Source organism: Engraulis encrasicolus, chromosome 18 (assembly GCF_034702125.1).
Source record: "Engraulis encrasicolus isolate BLACKSEA-1 chromosome 18, IST_EnEncr_1.0, whole genome shotgun sequence".
Classification (NCBI taxonomy): domain Eukaryota; kingdom Metazoa; phylum Chordata; class Actinopteri; order Clupeiformes; family Engraulidae; genus Engraulis; species Engraulis encrasicolus.
The window spans coordinates 26,871,451-26,881,450 of record NC_085874.1 but is presented as its reverse complement, the minus strand read 5'-3'; the positions used below and the strand labels follow the sequence as shown (position 1 = coordinate 26,881,450).

At 42.4% G+C, this 10,000-nt stretch overlaps 1 protein-coding gene across 1 annotated transcript in view; it reads right to left on the bottom strand.

Moving 5' to 3' along the window:
- Window positions 1-10,000, bottom strand: part of LOC134469217 (MAM domain-containing glycosylphosphatidylinositol anchor protein 2-like) — a 187,753-nt gene that overhangs the window by 48,478 nt on the left and 129,275 nt on the right. The window lies entirely within an intron of this gene.

Sequence of the window (10,000 nt, the reverse complement as noted above, 5' to 3'; positions counted from 1 at the left end):
ATTTGTTGCAAGCATAGAAATACTGTGAAAGTATGACGTAGTGAAATAGAATGTATTTTGTTTTAACAAAAAATGAGACATTTCTGGAGAGAGGCAAGAGAAGAGTGCAGAAGGGAGAAAGAGGTTATTAAGGAAGGAGGAGAAGTGAGAGATGAGGAGGATAGGAAGATCTCATTCATGAGGGAACATGGGGTGCATTCCAATATGCGACCTTGCGTCTCCACTTGTGCTTGTGGCCTCACATTTTACTGATGCCCCGCCTCCGTGGAGAAAACAATTAAGTTTCCCCACCGTCAGCCAAGCCACAACCAATTTTGGGGGACTATTCTTCATTCACCATTCAGCTTGCAAATGAGAAAATGACTTTGCAATTGAGCTTTTGCGAGATATTGAAATAAAATGCTGTTGTCAGTGATGCCATCACGACATATTACTTCCTGGAACAAGGCCACAAGCACAAGTGGAGGATGCAAGTCCACATATTGGAATGCACCCCATGGAGTTGAAGGCTGAAGGATAATCAGGAAGAAGAGAGCACTAAAGGGAGGGGAAGAGGGAAGTGAAGGAGGAGGAGTGAGGTGAGGTCAGAGAGATAGGAACAAGAGTGAATGTTGGATGAGGAACAGAGAAGAAGGACAAGGACACAGAGGAAAGTGCAGCATAGGTTAGTATCAGAGGAAGATGAAGAGAAGAAGTTTAGAGAGCAGACTTAGAAGGATGAGAAGTGAATTGAGAGTAAAAAAAAAGGTTGAAGAAGAAGGACATTCAAAGAGAGAAGAAAAAAGTTTGAAGAGGCCTTGATTAGGGAAGGGCAGGGGCGGAGCTATAGGAGGGACAAGCAGGGCATTTGCCCCTGGGCCCTCCTGTATTGTTGGTGGGGGCCCTATTGTGACCACGGCAAGCTGTTTGAGGCGCCACATCAGTGTTTTGCCCTGAGGCCCTGTGTGCAATTGTTCCACCACTGGGAAGGGAGACTGCGTTGCCGAAGGAATCGGAGATCAGAGAAGACAAATGAAGTGGAGGGTTGTTAAGGTGGAGGAAGAGGAAGAATCAGAAGAGGGCAGATATGTTTGAACGAGGGGTGAATAGGAGAGAGTTGAAGGAGGGCAGAGAAGAGGTATGATGAAGAGGGTAGTGGAGGTGGAGGAGATGGAGGTCAGAGGGGGGGAGTGTCACCAAAGGAGGAGCAGGGGCAAGAGGAGGTCAGGGAGAAGGATGTCATTAGTAAAGGAAGACGCGGCTGTGGATGATGATAAAGAGCGGAGAGGGGGAGGATGACACCAGTTGAGGAGGAGGAGGAAGAGGATGAGAGGATGAGAGGGAGACGTCATTGAGAGGAGAGGAGAAGTCGGGTGGGTGGAAGGCAAAGCACGGGAGGCAAGTCCTGAGGAAAAGCATCTTCTTGTCCTTGACGCAATCAGTCTTCTTTCAGATCATCACTCATGCAGTCTCAAGAGTCTATCTGTTTAGATCATCTGACTAATAGAGCATCACCCATTTAATCTGTTAATCTGTTAAGCCATGGCGCCTGATATAAACTGCCTGTTAAAAGAATGGCAATGACCAAGCTGTCGTAGGCTACATTACCGTAGATGATGAGTCATGTGACAGTGGTGTAGTTCTATGGTAGTGAAGTCTTTTCAAAAGACTATTTCTGCCTTCCACTGGCAGAATGGCACACAGAATGAGACTACATGTACATCATAGTCGTACAAAAGACACACAATTACGGCGTTTAAAATCATTAAGTATCTATGTCACAGTCTGTTCATTACACTCAATCCTAAAATTGCCATATCTATTATTAATCAAAACCTTTCTGCTTTCAAAACAGAAAATATCCCGGTGGAAATAAATTCATGTATAGCACCTACAGTAAAAACAAACAAAAAACCTTTGATTTAAATTCGTAAACTTTTTGAGTTTTATCTGAGTTTATTTCAAACTTACATCCATTTTTCTCTCTCTCCCCATATATTTGCAGAGACCACATTCACAGATCACCCAAATGAGCAGACTGGTCCCACACCCTCAGAAGCCTATGTCATCACTCCAACTGCAAGCGTTTGTGTTTGTGTGTGTTTAAGTATTACAATACAAACACAAATTAGCAATGAAGTGTGTCATACCATAAGCCGCACCCAAATATAAGGCACTTACCATTCAACTTAAAAAGAAAAAGGTACGTACAGTACAGTCCACAGCTCTATATACACTATACCACAGCCAGGGGCGCAACTACAGTATATGCGACGTATGCGTTGCAGGGGGGCGCCAGAGAGAGGGGGGCGCCAAACAGAGGGCGTTGGAGGGCACCAAATAATTATTAAGTGGTTTTTTTGGGAGGGGGGGCACCAAAATCGTTCTTGCATACCCCCCCAGAAAAAAGTAGTTGCGTCCCTGACCACAGCTGTCCACATTGTAATAAGGGACATTTACACCACATTAGCTCTGGGTACAATTCCTTTCATTTTGTGGCCTGTCACACATAATAGTCTATACACGTACTGTACATTAGCTGCCTCATGGTATAAGCTTCAGGGTAAAGCATGAGGGAAAAAAGAAGCGGCTTATAGACAGAAAAAAAAGGTTATCTTTTTGCTTACGGCCATGCAGGGTTTTTTTTTTTTTTTAAGCTAGATACATGTACATAGAAGTTTATCCTTTTCCCCCTTCCTATAGTGCACCCCCTTCTCTCCCTGCATGCTACTCAGACGGAGACAGAAACTATCTCACACTATCTGGCCGAGAGCAACCGCAGCCCATGTTACGAGTTCATTAGTTTGTGGAGAAAAGTCTGTTTCTGTCAGATATCTGAGACATCTACAGCACATTCATCTCCGGAGTGTTCCAGGGTTCGATATTTCACATGGTCTGTATTTATGTGCTAGTATTATCTGGATAGCTTGAACACTGAGCAGCACAGAAGGTTTCTCCTTGTTAGTTTCTCAATGGTGGTCTTATGAACAGGGACAGAAATCACTGACCTTTTGACCTTAGAAAACTTTTTTGGTCAATTCTGGTCAATTCAGCACAGCTCTGTGAAAAAGAGTATTTCAGATGCTTAGCCTCCCTGGCAGTGTTGTTATTACTTTTGGTGGTGAAGGTGATGCCTTTTGTGTCTCAGCAGAAGATATTCACCATTCCACTTCGTTTGTTTGGTTTGCACTTGTACTTGTACTGTATATACTGTAATGTCCAGAATTGTAAATACCTGGTAACATTTGATTTTTTACATTGACATTAAAAAATCTTATATTATTATCATTAAGAAACTTTTGTTTTCTGACTTCAAGAAAAAAATAAAAATAAAAAAACTGCAAATGTCAAAAACATAGGCCTATGTCAAAAATGTGAAAATGTGGACTTGTATGGTTCTTCGTCTCAGGGCTTCAATTATTGTGTTAGATTTTCCCAAAGCAAATAATCAAATCACCTCCCACCTTTCTCTCTCTCTCTCTCTCTCACTCAAACACACGCACGCACGCACGCACACGCACACACGCACACACACACACACAAACACACTAACAGAACTACACAAAAGAGAGAGGAAAGAAGGAGAGAAGGAGAGCATGAGTATAAAGTTCTGTCAGGGGATTCATGAATCACGGTTCTGTAAGCACATTATCCCATACCCAATACAAGGCGTTAGGTTACATATCATAGTTGTCCAGCTGAAACCAGCAGTATCTGCACATTTTTTAAAATTATTTCATGCTGTACTCTTTCTTTAAGCACTACAACATATAAATCAGTTCTACTTCTCAGTCTCCATTAGTATACTGTATCTGTATGAAAAATTAACTAATAACCAGATTAAGCATTGAAATATATTCATTACCTGTATTTATTTAGAAAATAGTGATTTAAGAATTAATTTAAAAAAATGAAAATGTGAGATCCTGTACATGGTATCTATGTGACAGTGATAATATTCCATGCTTCCATCCATCCCTCCCACTCTTTGTTGCTTTTCCTCTTCTCTGTACTTCCCCATCTCTTTTCTGCTCCACTACCTTCACTTCCCTTTCTTTCAGTCTACATGGTTGCACACAGATACAGACACAAAGACACACACAAACACACACATGCGCACGCACGCACACACACACACAGACACACACATGCACGCAGGCATGCGCGAACACACTTTTTCTTGCTCCTCTTCCAAGGTTAAGCCAAGACACCCTGCACACATCTCTATTGTGTCGACCTTGCCTGTGCTAACACCATGTTGTCAAGGATACTGAGTCAGGAAGCAGGGGTGGACATGTTTTCATGTGAAAATCTTGTATTCGTCGTCCTTGTTCTTGCTTTAGTGTCTAAGATAAAGAAAAAGATAGAAACAGCGAAGAGGAGAGGGCGAAGGTGAGTGTGTCTGTGTTTGTGCATGTGTGTGTGTGTGCGTGCGTGCATACGTACGTGTGCATGCGTGTGCGTATATGCATGTGTGTGCGTGCGTGCATTCGTGTCTGAGCCATACCTGTCAACCATCCTTAATTTCCCGGGAAACTCTCGAATTTTGACTCATTTCCCGCTTTCTTCCCGATTTGATATTTTTCCCGGAAATATCCCGCATTTTTTACATTATCAACAAACACCGTCGATCCAGTAATTACAGTATACCCACGCCCCTGTCAGTTAGCCCGACGAGCCACAACCCTCTTGAAGTTCTTTGAAAATACGAGCTGTCACCCTCGAGCTGTGCTTGTGCTTGACTCAGAAACCGTCAGTTCATACAACGCATATGGTAAACAGCCTCGGAACAGCGAATCATGTGATTAACCGAATCACAACCTGCACCAAGAAGTTTTGCATGAGCAGGCAACTTATGCGACAAAACATGAAGAAGAAACTCAATTGCGCCCATTTCAGTGCTTTGTTTTCATTTCATTGTTTTTCCACGCTGTAAGACTATGCTCATGTAAAACGTGTGCTAGGGGATTTTAGACAGAACTGTCTTTGCACGCGCGCTGTTGTGAAAAGCAGAGTACAACGCACCGTCCGATCTGTCTCTGCCATCCCATTGATGACTGTCAGAATTTGGCCTATAGAACATTTCCCGAATTTTGGCTGAAAATATGGAAATTTTCCTGAATTTTGGGGGCTCAAAGGTAACAGGTATGGTCTGACCGTGTGTGTGTGTGTGTGTGTGTGTGTGTGTGTGTGTGTGTGTGTGTGTGTGTGTGTGTGTGTGTGTGTGTGTGTGTGTGTGTGTGTACACACCTAACCACCATTGTGGGGTCTCTCTCTCTCTCTCTCTCTCTCTCTCTCTCTTTCCCTCTCTCTCAGCAGTGTACATGTTCTTTGTCTTTTCCTGCAACATTTATACTTCCATTTCCGAGTAAAACGTACTGCTTTTGTGCATAAAAATACTCTGTACCAATACACTTGCCTTAGTGTGTTGTAGAAGATAGTTTGTGGGTGGCTGTTGCAGCATCTGCTGAGCCCATGAAAAGGGCCCATTGCTGGCAGCAAATGACTCAGCAACAGGCTCTACTTATGTGACGTCAGCCATCTTCCAACAGTGAAAATGTCAGCTTCCTTTGGGGAATGTTTAAGCTGTGTCTGGTCAGTGGGTGGCACAGACAAATACTTAGACAAGACTCTCACCCCTTTATAAAAGCCAAAAAACAGTAGGCAGCTTAATCCATTTTGTCCTGGAGCGACATATATGCTGCATTCAGGTTCTTGAGATTTGAGCCGTTTTATTAAAAACGTGGGTATGTCAGAGCTGAATGAACACATTCGAATGCAAAATGAGGGTCCTAGCTTTTAAATGCAACTTATTTCATGTTTTATGTGCTTCGGAGGCTGAGATATTTAGGTTTTAATAGGCAGGGGGCACCTTTTCCCAAAAAGGGCTTAGGCTAAAATGGGTTAATCCTGTTTTCTCCTCAAAACTGGTCTGACATTATTAAGCGCTGTAACAATCAAAATAACATGCCCTGAAGAGGACCTGCTGACCGACATCACTGTAACAATCAAAGTGACATGCCCATAGAAAAGGATACACTGAGCAGACAGAGGCTGAATTCCAAATGGAAGGCAGTGGCTCGATGACTCCCTCCCTACATAAACAGGTGTCTGATCAGATTTGAATTCCATCGTGAAGTTATCTGATGAGGCAGTCGTTACGAACGGCACTAATGAAAGTGCTGCCCTGCGCATTTGATGTTATGGTGATTCTATGGTGGGAGTTATGTTCATCACGTTAGCGCTTAGCTTATGTAGGCTAATTGAGCGGTGAAAGCCCGCCAGACGATGGATTCGTAAAAAAGGATATAAATAGATCTAGCAACATCATATTTAGTAGATACTACAATGTTTATTTGTCGCTTCAGTTTTCAGTATCTAAATAAATGTCAGAATAAAGAGCATTTTACGGCAGTAGCTTGGGTGGCAGCCATGTTTGTTTTCAGGTTCCCCGTTGAGAGGGAGGTGGCACACAGCATTTTGGGTAGCAGGCAGCACCAAATCAGCATCTGATGTTGCCCTCAAATATCCCTGTTATGCCCACAAATACAGACAACTGCCAAATGAGTAAAAGAAGCAATTTTTCGTTTGGAATTGCACTTGATGACTCTGTGTCCAGTTAACTCACTGGAAGGATAGCAACTTTTCACATTTGGAATCCACCCAAAGGCAGACATCAGTTCATGGCCATGCAGAAAGCCTTCTGGGAGAGGCGTAGACTGGATGAATGCACCTTGGCACTCAGTACTGTTGCTAAGTGGGAGTAGCGCTGCCTCAGAGTGACTCTCTTGATCTACTTTGTACCACTTCATCTGCTAATGCTAATACTATGACCAAAGATTTCCAATATGGTGATCAAGGTAAAACATTTTTTTTAAAAAATCATGAAACAAAGTGGGATGAATTGCAGACTCCTAAATGGGTATAACTTGTAATGATTCTCCTTTTGAACTCCATTCATTTTAAACCCTTGCAGATGGAAGCTCATAGACATCAGTATAGTACATTCAAATTGATTGGGAATAGGGTTGCAAAGAGACAGAGCATTTCCGGAAACTTTTGTTAGGGAATTTTGGGAGTTTTGCGTAGAACTTACAGGAATTTGGGGATTTTTTTATGGGAATACACTGAAATTGTACTATAACTTGTACTTTACCATAGTAATGAAAGACAAAACACTAGCAGATTTGACATTTGCATTTAACTCTTCTACCACCATTGTACCATGATAAGCAGATTGAAGTGGGACTCTAAACGAACAAATATTTTGATTACAACATTTGGATGACCCCATTGCTTGAAAAATGTTGCTTCAGGCGCCTGTGTATGTACATGTAGGGGGTGTGGCCTCACTGGCTCTGCAAAGAATTGTGCCGTCCTGATCACTTTATTCAGAAAAATGGGATTATTTTAGCCAATATTTTGCTGCTGATGTCGTCAACTTTGATAACTTCTAGTTTATACCTGATCATTCATGAAAATTCCAGTTAATTCCCCAACATTTCAGAATATTCCCATGGAAAGTTTTCACCTTTAAAAATAATTTTGCAACCTTGATTCTGGATCTGTATCAATAGCTCTGAGGGATCGAACTGGACTCATGGCGAACTGGAGCGTTGACTGGCAGGTCACGGGTTCGAACCCTCAGCGCCAAACTAGCGCAGGATGTGTGTGTGTGTGTGTGTGTGTGTGTGTGTGTGTGTGTGTGTGTGTGTGTGTGTGTGTGTGTGTGTGTGTGCGTGTTTGTGTGTGTGTGTGTGTATGTGTATGTGTATGTGTGTGTGTGTGCATGTGCGTGTGTGCGTGTGTATGTGTGTTTGTGGTGACAGATGAAGTACTGTCATGTCCCTCAGCTCCTCGCCTCTGTGACTGATCTCACCACACATGCTGACACAAAGCACACGCACACACAAACACACACACACACACAGACACAGACACAGACACACACACACACACACACACATACACAGGGAATCTGACAAGGGGGGGCAAAGGGGTAAGTTGTCCCGGGCCCAGGGAGAGAAGGGGCCCAGACATGGGTTTTCATTACATTGTAGGTATTGGATTGGGGGGCCCTTTCAGATGATTTTTCCCTGGGCCCAGCAAAATCTGTCAGCGGCCCTGCAAAAAGACACACACACACACACGCGACAGAATAGTTGAGATGGATGAAGTGGCGTGTCGTCGTCACCAGAACATGCGGAGCAGAGGGGCATTCAGAGATGAAATTGCAGCTTGGCCAGCTATTACCCATCTCCCCCTAGCTGCTAGATTTCTACATGGCTTGTTGGAATTAATATGGCATAATGGGACTCAATGGGGCGTGGGGTTTTTAATTAAATACCCCATTTCCACTGGGGATGAGAAAACGGGGGAAAAAATTGAGCGGTGGAATATGCCACAAGCTGAGATTTAAGCAGTCAAGCTAGCTCTCCGCCTTTATTCACAGTTCAAGGAATTTATATGTTTAATTTTGTTTCTTTATTTATTACCCTGGTTTACAGGTTTTATTGTCTATATTACAGCAGTACGGCAGTATTAAATATTGTGCTGCTATGATGATGGCAAGCTTCATTTGTCAATGTTTCATTACACATGCCATATATCCAGGGGCGGAGTGGCCCACCTTTTCCCACCGGGAGAATTTTCCCCTTGGCGGCCCTCTTTAAAAAAAATAAATAAAAAAAACAGAAAAAAAACCAAAGCGAACAACATGGTTTCCTAACCAAAAAGACAAAAGCCACGAAATCTGCAGTCGTACTACATGTGAACATTAGTGTTGTCAAAATATCAACCTGAAGTGGAGAATTGTAGCCTACACCTTGATGAAATGCACAGCCAGTGGTGTAGTCTACGTAAAACGCAGGTATACGCACCCATTTCAAAATTTCAGGGATTACAGTATACCCACTTAAAATTGATTGATCCATTATTTACAATAGCACAAATATATACAGTACACATCAAAAAATGCTCAAATATACAGTATATCCACTTCAAAAAGTAGACTACACCACTGGAGCCATCATCACAGTCCAAAGCATTCATAGGCCTACTAAGTTAGGCTACATCACGCTACTGCTCCATGCAAATGTGCACTCCACAGTCATTTTTGACCGTTTGAAATTGAAATATCGTTTACGGAAGACAGGATGAGCATGGGCACAAAGTTTTGAGTATGGAGATTTTTAGAAGAGTAGGCTTACAAAATATAGTATAGTAGCCTATAGCTTACAGAAAGGCTGTCTACATTGTGCAATAAACCCACCATGCAGCAAATAAGCCAAACCTAGCTACTTCAAAGCTCAACCATAAGTCAACAAAATGTATAACCAAACGGTGTAGGCCTACCTTAAAACGCTGTCTTCGTCGCAGCAAATGTCTTTGTTTCTTGCAATCACTCTACTTTAATCCACAGCTTAGCCTACACACCCAGCACAGTCACATCAGAATCTTGTGTGGTAATTATTTTGTTCCATTTCTTCAGACATAGGCTACATCCTAAATGTATGTACATATAAATATATGTATGATAATAATATTATTTCGACTATAAGGAGATATACTGGTAGTTCTAACAAATCAAAACAAAACCCATTGCTTCTGTTAGGTGCAGTTCTCTTCCTTACCACTTGGTGGAGTCTGTTCGTAACCCAATTCAATAACCACAGAGCAAGTGAATCTGGACTGGAAAGACTGTAAACTGTAACAGTCGTGTGGAGATCGGAAAATAACTCATAATTTATTAATATTTCCATCCTTTGGTAACTAATCTACATATCACAGGTTCTTCAAATACTGAAAACGAAACTGTGTTACTAAGATCTTGTGAACTTCCGCGATCTACGGTGTATGAAAATTATCAGTAGCGAAGGGGTGTGGCCAATTTACTTACTTGACACCGTCAGTGAGGTATTGCCGTCTGGTATACGGTATAATTACTAACTAGTCAGCTGACTTCCTCGATGTACGGGGAAGCGGAAAATTGGAAGTCAATGCATTTAAGTTCAAACTCAAA